The sequence below is a fragment of the Alexandromys fortis genome, unplaced genomic scaffold, assembly GCF_014885135.2.
Source record: "Alexandromys fortis isolate MF-2015 unplaced genomic scaffold, M_Fortis_MF-2015_v1.1 scaffold_468, whole genome shotgun sequence".
Lineage (NCBI taxonomy): Eukaryota > Metazoa > Chordata > Mammalia > Rodentia > Cricetidae > Alexandromys > Alexandromys fortis.
In genome coordinates, this window is record NW_026068351.1 from 53,440 (window position 1) to 71,177 (window position 17,738).

At 37.5% G+C, this 17,738-nt stretch overlaps 1 protein-coding gene and 1 pseudogene across 9 annotated transcripts in view; one reads left to right on the forward strand and one right to left on the reverse strand.

Moving 5' to 3' along the window:
- Positions 1-17,738, reverse strand: part of Wac (WW domain containing adaptor with coiled-coil) — a 66,196-nt gene that overhangs the window by 35,186 nt on the left and 13,272 nt on the right. The window lies entirely within an intron of this gene.
- LOC126495343 (protein FAM13C-like) lies at positions 5,989-13,459 on the forward strand (annotated as a pseudogene).

A 17,738-nucleotide genomic window follows, 5' to 3' on the forward strand; every position in this document is an offset into this window, starting at 1 on the left:
AATAAAAAAAAAAAAAAAAAAAAAAAAAAAAAAAAAACATGAAAATCAAGGGAAATAAAGCCCGGAAAGCTGGCTCAGAAGTTAAGAACATTTGATGCTCTTTAGAGGACCTGGAGTTTATGTCTAGCATCCATATGGCAGCTCACAACCATCTGCAAATTCAGACCCAAGGAGTCCAACATCCTTTTCTGGCTTCCTATGGTACCAGGCACATACATGGCACACAAAACATCCATACACATTAAATTTTTTTTTTTAAAAAAAAACTTTAAAGATACACAAAAAAAGCACATGGCTGCTGAATGACAGACCCAAGATATGCATACCCAAAACCAAAGTTGAAGATAAAAAACAAAAATAAAAGCAGCCTTTGGAGACAGTTCTTATGTCTATCTAGTAAGGGAAGAGCTTCCTGAACCAGAAGAAAGCCTAGGTCTTTGCCAGAGAAGACAACTCATTAATACCGGAAACTTCAGAGGCAACACCTGGCGCTCCCCTCCAATAAATTTATCATACTTCTGTCTGTATTTATTTATATACAAGGTAGTATTTGTATACAAGACTACTAAAAATTACAAAAAACAAACTTTAATAAGAACCAAAGACAACCAATATGCAAAGACCAAAGGAGTACACAAAATAAACTGGTCAAGAAACCACTTTTCAAAGCAATCTTGAGGAATAGTTTTTCCTCCACAACTTTATGACACAATCAAAGAAACAGTACAACAGAAATAATCAAAGATGGCTAAGAAATAAAAGTTAGTGATAGACTGTTTCTATTCTGGTTTCAAAAAACAGCATAAAAATAAAAATTGTTGCTGGGGCTGTGGTGGCACATGCCTTTAATCCCAGCAGCTGGGAGGCAGAGGCAGGCGGATCTCTGTGAGTTCGAAGCCAGCTTGTCTACAAAGAGAGTTCCAGGACAGGGTCCAAAGCTGAAGAGAAACCCTGCCTTGAAAAAACCATGAAACGAACAAACGAAGGAATGAAATAAGAATTGTCATTGCTTTTCAGACACTGAAAAAGTGTGGGAAAGCAACCACTTCTAGATTTGACTGGGGCCTGCTTCCACAGGAGGAACTCACACTGGGTATTATAAACTAGGTCAAAAGCCCACAGTTTGGAAGATCAGAGTTCCAAGAAGACACATCTAAACACTAAAGCTGTTCAGCAAAATGGATGCTGCAAACACCCTTCAAGTATTCATGTTTCTACTTACAGAGTTAGTGATGTTCTCAACCTTATTCAAAGAAACATCTCTGTGCAGTGAGCACTGGACAATGCAAAACCACAAACCTGATCTAAGTACTCAGAACAAGTGATTGTTAAGTGCTCTTTTCCAAATGGGACATCTGTACCAACTACCCCAGGCTCATGAAGCATTGCTGAACATGGGAAAGCAAGAATGCAAGAACAAGGTGACAGGGTGGAGCACTGTGAATGCTGTCTTTGGGATAGAACATGGTGACTGCACTACTGAACTCACTACAGTCATGGATACCTGCAAAAGATCAAGCCATCAAGATCAATCAATACTACAGCAGGCAGTACTAACTGGACTTCGGGAGTTACACGCTCAAGTGTGTGGACGTGTGTGTGCCTGAAGTGGGAAGAGGACATGTGGAGGACAGATTCATGGGTAATGTGGGAGTGGGGGTTGAGAGTGGATAATAGTCAAGAAGCATTGAATACATGTATGAAAATGTCAAGGAATTAGTTAACTGATGGAGGGGCAAGAGACAGAGGGAAGGAATGAATGAACACCACTCAAAGCAATGTCACTCCTAAGAAGCATATGATCAAGAAATCACAAAGCATTTATATAGACAAATGGGTAAATATGCTTAATCCCAATGGTCAGGAGGCAGGATCAGGGAAAGGGGCAAACAGACCTCTGCATGCTCAAGGCCAGACAAGATTTCAAAATTAAAGCAATTATAATTTGGGCAAAAGAACAAAAAAGAAAATTCAAAGACATAATCTGCAGAACTGCCAGCTCTGAGGGGAGTAGTAGAGAATGTCAAACCCAACTAAACATATCAGCTTAGTCAATGGAATCAACAACTGCTTGTTTTGATTGATTACTGCTTTCGTTTATGGCAAATGACAGACACTATAGAGCCATGTATTAATTTACTCTATAATATACTCATTATAAATTTTCATTGTTATATATTATTAGTCACATCTGACTCACTCTGCACACCTCCACGTGTAAGAGCAAGCACATGCCTAACACGAACACTATTCTTATGTAACAATCATTTAATCTTTGGTAACATTATGTGTTGAAGCTCCTATAAGAAACCAACAGTAAAAGACATATCTTACTTAATATGATTCTGTCTAATTTCCAAAACACAATCAGGTGAGGCTCTTGATAATCTGGGGCCTTTTGAATCTGTATTGAACTGCTTAGCTCATTCTGACAGCCAGGTCTCCTGTAACTATAAAACATACTACGGGTGTATTTCAAGTCCACAGAATATCCTAACAGGCAGACTAAAATCCAGAGCTGTATTGTATTCTTATTTCTGGAATAACAGTGATGGTCTAGGGATACACTTGGCTATAAATATCAGACACTACTTTCTATGTTTCACTTTCATTTTATCACAAAATATAGAACAGCAACAATATGAACCTCTGAAAATGGTAGCTCAAGAGCCTTAGAAATTAAAAATTGCCATTAGTCTGTTTATGTACAATAATTTTTCTATAGTATATAATAATCAAACATTAAAATGCACATTATCCAGAAAGAGATGCTGAGATTTTACAAGCAAAATGAAAAGCAAATGTGGTCCACCTAATGTTATTCCACACCAGAAACAAACATTGCTGCACTGGTATTCTAACTCCTTTCCTTGAAAAGCAGTTAAGTATCTGCATAATGACAATGTGATTAGAGAACAAAAACAGGAAAATTAGGTCATTAGTAATTATAAAACAACTTGACTCTGATAACATTGAGAATATGTTGTTTGTATCTACATATGATCACCAAGACATTTGTATATGAGTATCACAATTGCGAATTGATAAAACTGCTAACAGATAAAATATTAGCAATCTACAGGGCTGGGCAGTAGTGGCACACACCTTTAATCCCAGCACTAGGGAGGCAGGTGAGTTCGAAACAAGCCTGGTTTACAAGAGCTAGCTCCAGGACAGCCAGGGCTGATACACAGAGAAACCCTGCCTTGTAAAATCAATCAAAGAAACAACAAAAAAAGCAATCTACATAATTTTATACTGTGGAACTGAATGAAAGTTATGCTGAACTTGGGATAGCAGGCAAACCTACATATGCTTAATGCTTGAGGACAACTAAGTCAAACCATCTGAGTAAGATCCTTAGACTCACATGTAAATTATTCCTGACATTTCCACCTTAATACTCATACTTAATATACTCATATTTATCATAAATAAATATTATAAAAAGAAAGCCAAGGAGTTGCCTCAGCCAGTAAAGGCAACTGCAACCAAAGCTAAAACCTAGTTCATGCCACAGAACCCACATGTTAGGAGGAAAGAACACATCCCCTTTATCTGTCCTCTGGAAAAGAAACAAATGAACTAACTCTAAAAGCAGCAGAACATTAAGGACATATGTCTACATTAACAAGACAAGTAGTGTGCTTTTGCTCTTTCATCCCCCTAATGATAGGACCCTACAGATACTACTTCTGCTCCACCAATTTACACTCGTGCATTCCTACTCTTTTTTTTTCTTTTTCATTTTTTCAAGACAGGGCTTCACTGTGTAGTTTTGGAGCCTATCCTGACCCTAGCTCTATAGACCAAGATGGCCTCGAACTCAGAGATCCACCCACCTCTGCTAGGATTAAAGGCATGCACCACCTTGGCCGGCCTAACTCTCTTAATAGCTCATCTGAATTTTATTTTCTCTCCAAGACTTGATTAAGGTCATTTAGGTCCCCAAATTCAATTTGCTCTCTAGATAAAAAAAAATCAGTCATATTAATGAACACCAAGGCATTTTTCACTACTCTTAAACTTTTAATTTTTCTTTGTATTGTGCATGTGTATTCATATGAAGGTACACAAGTGTGTACAATGTATGCAACGTTCATGAGGGAGCCAGAGGACAACTTTGGGTGTCATACTTCAGACACCATCCTGAAATTTGCTTTAATACTAAAGAGCAATGTATATGATGTCTGTAGCAGGCCCTACCACTTCCAAACCTTCTTGTTTTATACCTCTGAACAAAATCATCAAGCTTGGTTATTAAGCCAAACATCAAAAAATACTAGCTTTTTATAACCAAAACTTCCAAAGTCCTAGGAAAGACAAACTATTTGAAAAGAATAATGCTAAAAGATAAACTAATTATGAGAGGGCTACTTTTTCTGATTTTATTTTGGGATAGGGTCTCACTCCATAGCCCAATTGGCTCTAAACTCAGAGTCCTTGTCCTCACTTTTTGTTAACATAACATAAGCTAGAGTTATCTGACTTCAATTACAGTACATCACCATCCCTGGGCAGGTGATGCCTTGGTATATAAGAAAGCAAGTAATTTTTAAATGCTTGTTTGATTATTAAACCAAACACTCTATTGTAAGACAAACACCACCTTGATTTCTGTTTCTTCCAACACTCTGAATGCAGCATACATGCTAAGGTTCAAATTCTAAGAGCTATTCTTCACACTTGTTTCAGGTGACTTTTTCAAAAATAGGTTAATTGTTGTAGGGAGAGGGCCCGCTTGTTCTTCCTGGCTGCCCAGCTAGCTTAGCCCTGAAATAACCACACAGAAATTGTTCTAATTAAATCACTGCTTGGCCCATTATCTTTAGCCTCTTATTGGCTGACTCTCACATCTTGATTTAACCCATTTCTATTAATCTGTATCACCATGTGGCAGTGGCTTACCAAGAAAGATTCTAACCAGTATCTGTCTCAGGGAGAGGATCGATGGCGTCTCTCGACTCTGCTTTCTTCCCCCAGAACTCAGTTCTGTTTTTCCCGCCTACCTAAGTTCTGCTCCTATCTGGCCAAGGCAATTTCTTTATTCATTAATCAGTACAAGCAACACAAAGAAAGAAGGACCTCCCACACCAGGTTAATCATTCAAGTTCTATCAAACCATGCACCACATCAGTTTCTCATTTTGGACTCAAAGTCTCTTAGAGTAACCCACTTCTCTCAACTACATCTCCCACTCTTCAGGATGAGTTAAGGGAGTAAACAAGACGGTGAAAATATGCCAAAATAACATTTTATTGAATCCCAGATCATTTTAAAGTTATTCCTTTAGTTTTTTATTTGGGTTGCTTAAAATAAAAATTTATCTTTCATACAAATAATGGCAACACTGTATGTCACTAGTTTTCTACTACTGCTACTATATTGTCATAGTGTTGGCATTGGAAACACATTAAGTTATGGCCTAAAGGTTCATCAGTTAATTATATAAATGTAGCTCCTGACAGAAAAGATGGCATAGGTTCCATGTAACAGAGTCAGAACAGGGTGGTTATCAGAAGGGAATCCAGAAAATAACAGGACACAGTGATCTTAGATGGAATTCTGCAGCCCCAGGATGACACTGGAGTACATTCCTGAGAACATCAGGCCCCAGAATGAGCTGTGATAACTTGCTTGGCACTAGAAAAATGTGGCAGGTGATCTGGGAACAGAGACCTAGAGGTAGAAAGGGGAGAGGAGTGGGTAAATCATATTGGAGGACCACTGAAGAATCTGCCACTATAACACAAGGACTTAGGCTTGATTGATGACTCTTGTCATCATTTGATCATACTGTGTGAAGATGTATCGCTGTTTTATCTCACCTGCTTAAAGTGCCTTCTGGTTGGTTTAATAAAGAGCTGAATGGCCAATAGCTAGCCAAGAGAGAATAGGCAGGACTTCCAGGCAGAGATAAGAACTCTGGGAAGAATCTGAGAAGCAAGGGATTTTCCAAGTAGATGTGGGGGCAGTTGGATGCACAGTATGGAGGAGAGGTAATGAGCCATGTGGATATAGATTAATATAAACTGGTTAATTTATAAGAGCTAGTTGGGAACAACCCTAAACTAAGGCCATAGTTTCATAGTTAATAAGCCTCCGTGTCATTATTCAGGAGCTGAAAATCTGACTACAGACTGTAACCATTCATTAGTTCTGGGAATCAGTCTAAAGGACTGGGAGGGGTAATGACACAGACATGTGCTAACACAAAAACCCTATAAAGAGTAGTCGAAATTATCTATCTGCTATATATCTGTTTTAAAGCTATCAATAATTGATTATTGTAATTGATTACATAAGCATTTTCATATATTATTCAAGCAAAAACTACCTGTGTTTATTAGACAAAGGCCATTTCAACTTGACTAACACTCAACATCAACATCCTTACATACACAAACACACACAAAAAAAATCCCAAAAACCTTTGAAAATGTGGATAAATCCATAAAATATAACCATTTTGAGAAAGAAAAAGAAATTTCAAATTATCATACTCTCAATTTTAAAACTATATTTAAAAAGGCATAGTAATCCAACTAATATGCTCTGCTACTAAGACATAGACAAAAACAAATGCACATAGATTCACAGACAATGCTACCAAGAATAGATTATAAGGAACAAACAGTAAAACAGCAGAAAATCTAAATAATTATCTCCCTCAAACAGAAGGAAGGAAACAGCCATTTATAACACATACAAAAAAAAGCTTAAATATTTGTATGAAAACTCTTGTAAAACTGTTCAAAACTTCTAAAAATATATGAATGACTCTCACTGACACTGGTGTTGGTGATAATTTTGAGTATGATATCAGACACAAACAACAAAATAAAAAATAAGTGGCTCACAACACAAAAACCCTCTATGCAGAAGCAGTAGCAGCAAATGCTACCCTACAGAATGATAGAAAACACTTTAAATCTGAATTCCTCTTAAGGTCCAAATACCTGAAATATATGAGTAATGTATTACTGAATCAAGTAATCCAGACCAGAAGAACACTGAATGTTTGCAGCCTACAATCTTTATAGGAGTGAGTATGTAATAACCTGGGCTAACTGCAGAAACCAGGGGTAAGGGTGGGCTAGAAGGAATGTTAGAGACTGGGATGACAGGACACAGGTTCTATGAAGGGGAAAATAGGAAAACTGGATGTGACACCTTTAACTGCACACATGGATAGCAAGGAAATTTAAAGGGAGAAGAATGAGGGTGAAATGACTAAGTTTAAAAAAAGACTTAAGGACATCTTACTTAAAAATATATTTGTTAATGTATGCAAACTTTGAAAAGAAGCTACCCCAAGTGAGGTGATAAATGATATGCTCAAAAAGCCATAAATAAGATACAGTGCCAGGCATGAAAAGCTTCCCTTCAAATTGTTGGTCAGAAGGTTTGAGGAGACTAGCAAAACAATTTACCCTTGTCCTTGGTTACCTCTCAGAACCTGGAGCTAAGTCCTTTACTGAAGACACCACACACTTAGAGGAACCAAGCTGCAACTGACCTGGAAGCCTCCTGTCTGGTGACACAATCCAGAGGTGCTATCCAAACTGTCCAGGAAGAAAAGTAAGCAACACTCCTACCAATCAGGATGCCAATGAACCACAACAATGATCATAAAGGCAAGATATCCCCCAAGGTGAAATAGTAGCAAGTATATGTTGGGGTAACCCATAGCTGTCTATCTGGATTTAAGGATTTATAAACTGTAGTATAAATCCAGGCCACTACCCTGTGGTGACTTTACAGACTACAAGAAATCTACAGTACCATTTTATTAAACCAGCATAACCTCTAAATATTTATCCATATGCCTACAGGTAAGTGTAGCCCTCATCACTCAGCAAAGCAGCTTCTTTTTGCAACAGACAGAGACTATTACAGAGTCAATAAGTGATCAAAATGCAGAGAACTGTTTGTGAGGTCCCCAACACATATATATCAGTACATCTATAACACAGTCTCTACATATGACACAGAACAATACAGAGGAGGTAGAAGAAAAGACTTCCACAGCCAGAGTTCCAGGGAACCACTACAAAGAATGTTTTCTAGACTTGACAGGAAGTTGCATTCATAAAACCTCAACATAAGACACCTAAACAAGACCAGCACAACACCAGATAACATACCACTACGGATGGGAGAAATCTCACAAGGACTCACCCCTATTTGAAGCTACAAAGCAATTAATGGCTGATGAGAGTCTTCTCCAGGGACAAGCCTCATGTTAGAAGCTATCCAATCCCAAATGAGCAGTCCTAGACACACCACATACAAACAATACTAAATGGACAGAACATATATACTCTTGTGTGTTTGTGTGTGTGTGTGTAAAACAACAAAAAGGTCATGAATTTGACAGGAAGTCGGGGATAAGGGAAGCATGGGGGGGTGGAAATGAACAGTACTCTGGTATGGGAGAACTGTCTGTATTCTGTCACTCATGTTTTAAATAAACGCTGATTGGCCACAGAGGAAGTATAGGCAGGTCAACCAGACAGGAAGTAGAAGCGGGGTGATGAGAACAGGAGAATTCTGGGAAGAAGGAAGCCCATTTCTCCCAGTCCTGCCCAGACCAGGGAAGAAGCAAGATGTAACCTGCCTGGCTAACATAGGTAAGAATAATGGGTTAATATAAGTTATAAGACTTAACAAGAAGCCTGAGCTAATGGGCCAATCAGTTTATAAGCAATGCAGACTCTGTGTGATTTCTTTGGAACTTAACAGCTGCAGGAACCGGGCAGGACAGAAACCCCAACAAGCAAGCCCTATGTTACAGTACTCATGTATGAAACTCTAAGATTTAAAAAAAAAAAAAAAAAAAAAAAACATAAGGAATGAGACAGAATGTGTTTTTTTCAAAAAAAAAATGTAAAGACTTATTTTTATTTTACATGCATTGCTGTCTCATCTGAATGCATGTCTGTGTAAAGATGTCATGGCTCCTGGACCTGGAGTTACAGACAGTTGTGAACTGCCATATGGCTACTGGTTGATTGGGTCCCCTGGAAGAAATGCCAGTGTTCTTAACTGCTGAGTCACCTCTGCAGCCCCACAGAATGTTTTTTAATCATCTAACACTCACTTCATGTTCACTAAACTTGCAAGAGCCAAGCTATGTGGACCTAAGTAGTCACTAAATACAATATAGTGCATAGTCTCATTCTGAGATTCCTGGAGGCAGGATTGCCACTTTGAGGTAAAGACCCCATGCCAACTCATAAAGATGCCACAGACAAGAAGAACTTCAGTCTACAGGCACCAGCAGGCTACTCTATCACATCATCAATGGTGACAATCCGTCGCTATTACCACGGTGCTCCATCTTTTGTCAGAGGTTCAACCTGGACCCTAAGACCCTACATCAACCTAGTCGCCACCCAGCAGTCAGCAGTTTATGATGCCACAAAGCTCTTCTCCATGCAGTGGTGGAAATGGCAAGGAGCCCCAGACTATTACACAGCTCACAAGGCAGATTCAGAGCCTCAAGAGGAAGATTCAGAAGTCTGAAGAAAAATTTGAACAAAAAAAGAAATATTAGCCTTCACACAGGACAAGACTTCGAATCCTGAGGTTCTGAAACAGATGAATGATTTGGCTAAGGGATGCAGCTCAAAGAACTAAAGCTGAAGCTGTTGGAAGAAAAAGGGAGTACTCCCAAATCCCCCAGAGAAACCTACCCTGAGGAACAGCCTCCAGTGCCCAGAGAAAATGGCGAGTTAGAAGCTATGAGTCCTAAGCCAAGCTTTGCTGCAGAAGAGACTTCAGATACTGTGGTGATGAAGAAGAGAGACCAGATCCAGGATGATGTGAAAGTAACTAAGCAACACAATAACCTCATTAAGCCTTTTTTTATGACTGATGGAGAATTACCAAGCAGTCTTGTCAACACCGTCCCTGATTCTAACAATTACGGAAGATGACTCTGATGAAGACCGTCCACAGAGAAACAACCTTCTTTACCAAATCCAGTGTCCAGCCTTCCTGTTGATCACCTCACCTACTCTGAGACAGAGCCTATGAAGACTGCTACCAGATGAAAAGAAAGAAGGGAAGTAACCAGCTCTCCATGTCTACTTACACGAGGCCACTATGCCAGTCCTTCTTGACCATCTCCCAGAAACTAGGGCTGACAAGAAGAGGCTACAAAAAGTCCTGCAAGAATTTGATAAACAGTTTTTCAAACAGATGGGAAGAAGTCCACAGAAGGAAGACAGGATGCTAATGGCAGAATACAAGCACATAAAATCCAAACTGAGCCTGCTAGACGTCCTCATCAGCAATCAGGATGTAGCCAAAACTATTTGAGGTTTGGCTCTGATCAGTTCCACCCAAGATAAAGTCAAGTTCATTTTACTCTACTGTTCTTGCTAAGTAGTTTTAATGTACTGAAAACTGAGCACTTTAGAGATAGTATTAGCTGTTCTTACAAAGGCAGAGCTAGTGTAATTATATACGAAAAGGGATTTAAATAGGGAAATAATAGGTAGTAGAGATTGGCAAAAAACATTCAACCTACTAAACACCAAAATGAAAGCCCCAGTAAAATGTAATTGTCTCAAAAAAATAAAAATCTAATCTTGTCAAACCTAAAATAACAGATAGGCAGACTACCTGCTAGAGAAGGCTTATTAATGCCCAAAAATTGACTTCATTGATATATGAAAAAAAGCAGGGTTTAAATTAAAAAATTAACTGGTGAGACAAGTAAAACTTCTGCTGAAGGTAATTTGTCCTGTATGTCCGTGAGTGTTTTAAACACTATAAAATACACCCAACTGTGTCACTAATTTCTACATGAAAATAGTACCATTATCTGATCTGTTATTTGAAAATTTACATTTCTGGTTACTAAAGTTCATTTTGATGGCATGTACTTTGTTAATTATCTTAGTCTATAACTGACAAATGTTTGTTAAAATATTAAAAATTTAAAATAGGCATACTGTGTGTGTAGTATAGTAACGCAATTTTCTTGTTTCTTGTTTCCTACACTAAGATTATACAACTATTTTTCCACTGGGAATATGCATCTTCCTTAATGTTCCAAGGTCTGTACTTTATAAAGTTAAACATTCTGCGTAGGGTGAAAAGCTTGGATATCACCAAGACACCTTTGATTTGCTTTTTAGTGTATCTTTTTTCTCCATTCATTTAAAACATATTTATTAGCTTTGGCTTTTGTAAGATCAAGTAACAGACATTTTCAACTTTGTTCCTATTTCTGTTTCCTGTAATTTTTAAGCATGGTGTTGAAGAAACTCAGATTTTCATATTGCTTGGGCAGAAGAAAAAATATTGATTCCAGAAGCAGACCACAACAGAAGCATATTGTTTTCTCTGTATTCATCTGATGTCTTAAAACTTTTATGAATCAGAGTAATGGCCTTCATAAATTTAATTGAAGTCATCTGCTTGTAAGAGGACAGATACACAATTATTTAAGGTTTACAAATTACATCTTTGATAAGGAAAATGGTTTCATGAAATGTATACAATTGATATTAAAATGTAGCTATATTTTGTTTGTAAATATTTATACAATATACAAATATCTTGATATTATTAAAAAGTATGGTGTACACACACACAAAAGATTATCTTGCCATTTGTACCAACAAAGATGAACTTGCAGAACATTTTGCTATGTACAATAAGACAGGAAAACTGTATAAAATATCACCTCTATGTGGAAGCCTTAGTTGAACTCATAGAATAATAATAATAGGACTAGGGCCCCATTGAAAAATGTTGGTAAAGAACACAAATTTTTATTTTAAACACAGTAACAAATTCTAAGGGTCTAATGCAAAAGCACAGTGGTAAATGTATTAATTTGCCAATTATACAATATATCATTTATTAAATCATCATTATGGATACTTGAAAAACCTTGGTCAGTTAAATATTTAAAAACCAGCCTGGTGGTGGTGGTACATGCCTTTAATTCCAGCACTCAGGAGGCAGAGGCAAGCGGATCTCTGTGAGTTCAAGGCCAGCCTGGTCTACAAGAGCTAGTTCCAGGACAGGTTCCAAAGCTACAGAGAAACCTTGCCTCAAAAAGAAAAACAAAAACAAAAAAACAAACCAACAACAACAAAAAAATCACTGACAGCTATTACTATATGTCTAATCTTTTGAATAAATAGATACATTTCAAATCTAGGAAGTTTGTCACCCAAGTTATAAAAATATTAACTTAGTCTTTTCAGGAATATAAATATGAATTAATACAATCTATATCTAGGCTAGAAACAGAGTGCTAATGTAAACAGTTCACAATCACTGACATGAAAGCTCCTAATGCAATCAAGTACTCAAGAGTAGAGTTTATAACTATCTTTACAATACCATATGCACCTTTCTGTCATTTGAATCAAAGTGCAATCCCAAGGTTCTCTTATGATTCAAGAGACAAAATGTCACTAAGAATTCAAAGGTAAATCCTGGATGCCACATGTACACACCACAGTACTCCAATCACATACAAACGTTTTTTAAAACTTGGGAGAATCACACTGAACATGCATGCACTTTTTTAAAAAATTTTTTTTGCTAACGTTTCTTCAACGGCCCAGCACAGCAACTACTTACAGGATATTGTACTTCATACCAATGTTACACCACATACCAATATTCTACAGATGACCTGTATATGCTATCTAAATAAACTTTCTATAAATGACTTACTTACACATGGTACAGGTGGATTTGAGAAGGATATGAAACCAATCCCTAGGAATAACAAGAAAACTGTACTTCTCTGAATTTTAAGGGCCCATGGTTTCTAATCAACAAGGCTCAAAATTATAGTTTTAACTTATTTAAATATTTTTTAGGTTTTAACTTAATGTCTATCCGAGATCTCCCACCACAAATCAAATTCTTAGCTCCTGAACTCCACAATTTCTAAGCCATGTAAAAGTACTAAGTTAAGTGGCTTGCAAACTTCTGTGTGAAACATCATCATGACTTTTGAAAGCATGATAAACCTGCATACATCAACTTCCCACTATCCTCAAGTTTGGTATACTAGGTATAATACCTAGTAGTATATATTATGTGAGACTAGTGGCATTCCTATATACCTCAAGCAATCATAAACCAAGCTTTGAAAAATAGTACAATGTTACTAGCCATGCCAAAAAATGAAAAGCATGGTTCTGCCTCTGTGAAACTGAGTGAACAAAAATGTACACTGAAAAACTGACAGAATTTAAAACCACTAGCTGTATATGTTAAATCCTCTGGAGAGAAGGGGAGAAATATGCTTAAGGGCCTTGTAAAGAAAGATTCTAGGGAAACCAAGGGCTTGACCTTTCTGTTCCTGTCATGAATACAAAATGAGATTAAAACATCAGTCACTGTAACCCTTCTGATTACTATATTTCAGTAACTTGTTACTACTCTCTAACAGTGTGGCTGAACCTGAAAATGTACAACTCCAGAGACAAAAGTAATAGGGGGAAGACCAATTACAATGACAATGACAATCAAGAACATTTTTTATACAAGGTAACATTTTTTATATAAGGTAACAATCTGCTAGTATTATGTGAAAGAGATAAATAAAGATGCAAATGAGAAAACAAGTATCACAGGCCTGAAAATAGAAAATTCCTTTCATCATTTAATAATCAGCATGAATGGGACAGGAAAAGCAGCAGCCAAATTTAAACATTACAACATAGTCACAGTATATCCAGCACAATATTTACTACAGACAAGATATATGCCACAATGAACATGTTGATTAATCCCTAGGCTAGATGTTAACTGGTTAGAGAAATTAGCTTGCAAATTAATGCCTAACAAGTACAAATATGGGGACTGGAGAGATGGCTCCGGGACTAAGAGCACTGACTTTTCTTCCATAGGATGCAGGTTCAATTCCCAGTACGCACATAGCAGTTCACAACTATCCAGGGGACTTGATACCCATGGAAAAACATCAATGCCCATTAAAAAAAAAAAAAATTAAGGCATGTTGATGGAGGTGGGTCATCTGTCTATCTGTTGTTTTCATTGGTTAATTAATAAACTGCTTGGCCCTCTGATAGGGTAGAATTTAGATAGGCAGAGTAAACAGAACAGAATGCTGGGAGAAAGAAGCTGAGTCAGGAGTCGCCATGATTCTCCCACTCCAGACAGACGTAGGTTAAGATCTTCCCTGGTAAGCCACCTCGTGGGCTACACAGATTATTAGAAATGGGTTAGATCAATATGTAAGAGCTAGCCAATAAGAGGTTAAAACTAATGGGCCAAGCAGTGTTTAAAGAATACAGTTTCCGTGTAATTATTTCGGGTAATGCTAGCCGTGCGGGCGGCTGGGAGCTGGGGTGGCAGACCCAGCCCACAGTTCATCAACAGCATGTGACTTCTGTTTATGCTGTGAAGCTGTGATTCTTTGCCTGAAAACACCCATGACCCTAACAAAGAGCTGAATGGCCAATAACGAGACAGAACAAGGACAGGCAGGGTTAGCAGGCGTGAAGAGAATAAATCCAAGGAGAGAACAGGGGGGAGGACATCAGGGACCAGCCACCCAGCCACTCAGCCAACCACAGAGTAAAAGTAAGATATACAGAAGTAAGAAAAGGAAAAGGGCCAGAGGCAAGAGGTAGTCCGGATAATTTAAGTTGCCAAGAAACAAGGTAAGGTCAGGCATTCATAAGGTTCCATGTCTGATTTAAGAGCTGAGTGGTGGGTCTCCCAAAAGCAAAAAGAAAAAAAAAGTCAAAGGAGTAAAACATCACATAACAAATATGTAATAGGGGCCAGAAGAAGCAATAACATCTAATACACTGAAGATAGGACATTTACCAAGAACAAAAATCTCAAGCTAGCAAAGTTAGAAAGGCTGTAGCTAACTATTCCTTGAAATGTTTGTTCTTTATTTCAAGGCCAACAGGAAGGTACTGAACGATTTTTTACATAAATTACAAACGTGCTTTTCATAAAAAGTAACTGAGGCCAACCTGATCTACACAGTGACAGTGGCTGGAGTGTTCAGAACAACCTGAGAGGGAGGGAGAAGCGTATGTTAATTATCTAATTCCAGTCTAGAAATATTGTCATGCATGGAAAAGGTGCTTCAAATAGGTCAGTGGGACTCGGATGCTACAGACAAAGATAAAGATATCAAAGTCAAGATCTTTTAAACTAGATGTGGTGGTGCATGGCTGTAATCCATAAACTGATAAGGTACAGGCAAGTGGTTCAGGAATTGAAGGCTAACCTCACCTACGAAGCCAGTTTGAGCTAGCTAAGCAAAAATAAATGAAGAAAGAGCAAGATAATTAAGTAATTAAATCTTAAGACTCTCAGCTGAAGTTTACAAAGGCCTAAAATTTATACTAATTCTAGGTACTTGAAAATTCCATTTCATGAAATTTAGGATTTTTTCTTTCTTGCCTTTTTTGTTGTTGTTGGTGGTGGTGGTGGTTTTTTTGTTGGTTTTTTTGTTTTGTTTTGTTTTTCAAGACAGGGTTTCTCTATACCTTTTTGGAGCCTGTTCTGGAACTTGCCTTCAGGCTGGCCTTGAATTCAAGAGATCCACCTGCCTCTGCCTGGGATTAAAGGTGTCACCACTACCCTACCCAGCTAAAATTTAGGTTTCATTATTCACACCACATTTGCATTCTACTAAACCTAGAAAGTTAACACAGCTCTTCATCACTCAATCTTAAATGGCACTTTGAAACTGAATAACAGAGTCAGAGAGGTTCAAATTGTCAAAAGCTGCTAATTCCAAGAACAAGTTAATCTGTGTTTTCTGGGAGGATACTGATCTCAATCCTAAGTGACCAACCCTAAACACATGCAAATAAGGGAAACATAACTGGACTCAGTAAGGCACTGTGTATAAAGCAAAGAAAAACAGAATACATCATGAATTCTAGAAGGTGTGGTTGAGAAATACAAAATGAACTGGAATGATGTAGAAATATGCAAATCCAGTGTACTCATGTATAGCACCCTCAAATAATTTTAATAAACTTATAAAGAGTAGGGCCAAGAGATGGCTCAGAGAATAAGACCACTTACTGTTCTTGCTGAGGACATGCATTCGATTACCAGCACCAATGTGGCATGTCTGTGGTGCACACAGATACAAGCACAAGCAAAACACTTATACATATAATAAAAAAATTAAAAAAAATATAGAGATTGAAAGAGCTAGAAGAGGTAGCCATGGAAACAATGAAGTGCAGCATTCTTATGCATAAATTCTCAAATAAAATAATTTATAAAAATTGTGTAATGCCTTTTTATATTTTTTTTATATGTACATGTGGATTCCAGAAGACAACTTGTGAGTCAGATTCCCCCCTTTCACAATAAATACCCTTGAAACTGAACTCAGGTCATCAAGTTTAGAGGCAAGCTGTCTTCACTCTCTGAAATATACTACTAGTTGTGTATTTTCAGCTTAAAATTAAACCCACCAGAAACAAAAATTAATATTAATAGCAAGAATTTGAGGGTCAAAAAATTACTTTCTGAGGTTAAGTATTTCTTTTTAATTAGCACACCAAGTGTTAGGTTTCTTTATGGTGGTATTATTATTATTATTATTGGTTTTTTGAAACAGTTTCTTTGTAGCTTTGGAGCCTGTCCTGGAACTAGCTCTTGTAGACCAGGCTGGCCTCCAACTCAGAGATCCGCCTGCCTCTACCTCCCAGTGCTGGGATTAAAGGCGTGTGCCACCATTGTCTGGCTTCTTTATGGTATTTAAAAATACAACTTGTTTTTTGAAGATCTTCCCCTCACCTTCTCTCTTGCACCTTTCCATCCTCATACTTTTTCTGTTTTCATGTCACAGGCACTTTTCATGTCCATCCCAATCTCATTCTGGAGACCTATTTTCCCTCTCTCCCTTAGTTTCATTTATGAAAGAGAACATGCAGTTATTTCATTTCCTGAGTCTGGGTTATTTCATTAAGTTTTTCCACATTCATCCATTTTCTTCTAAATTTCATTTTTCTCTATGACTGAGTAAAACTACATTATGCACATGAACCACATTTTATCACCTATCCATCAGCTGATGTACAAATGATGTACAATAGCTAACCTGATTCCACTGCCATACTTCTAAATAGAAGTGGTAATATAATATAGCTCTCATCAAAGCTCTTTGCAGGGGTAGAGAACATTACAAAAAGCCCTACTGGTAAAAATACAGAGAACAACTGACCACGGGGTACCCAGCCCCAGTTGGCATGAAATTAGATATATGCACTAAGACTATAGAAACATCCTAAAAGATACCCTAGGAAACCAAGAAAAAACATTCAAACAGATAATGGAAACAGTTCAAGACTTGAAAACTGAAATGGAGGCAATGAAGAAAACAGAAACCAAGGGATGGCTAGATATGGCTAGAAGGCACACGGAAAGAACTAATTAAAGCAATAAAAGTAATATTGCTCACAGATATCCACCTGATACTGCCTCTACAATGCTGGGATTAAAGGAATGTGTCCCAACCAAAAGTCGTTTTAAAGTTTACTTGGTACCTTTACAAATGAGTTCTAAATATTCTTGACATTTTTAAGTCTTCCTCAAGTTGAACACCAAAGGTGCTCTTTTGCTGTCTGTTGTTCTCCACTACCTACTAAATAAAAACACTACATAAACATCTCCACATAATCAAAAGAAACAAAGATTCCTTCACTACTCTTCTGGACTGGGAACCTTAGTTAGCATGTGTTTAC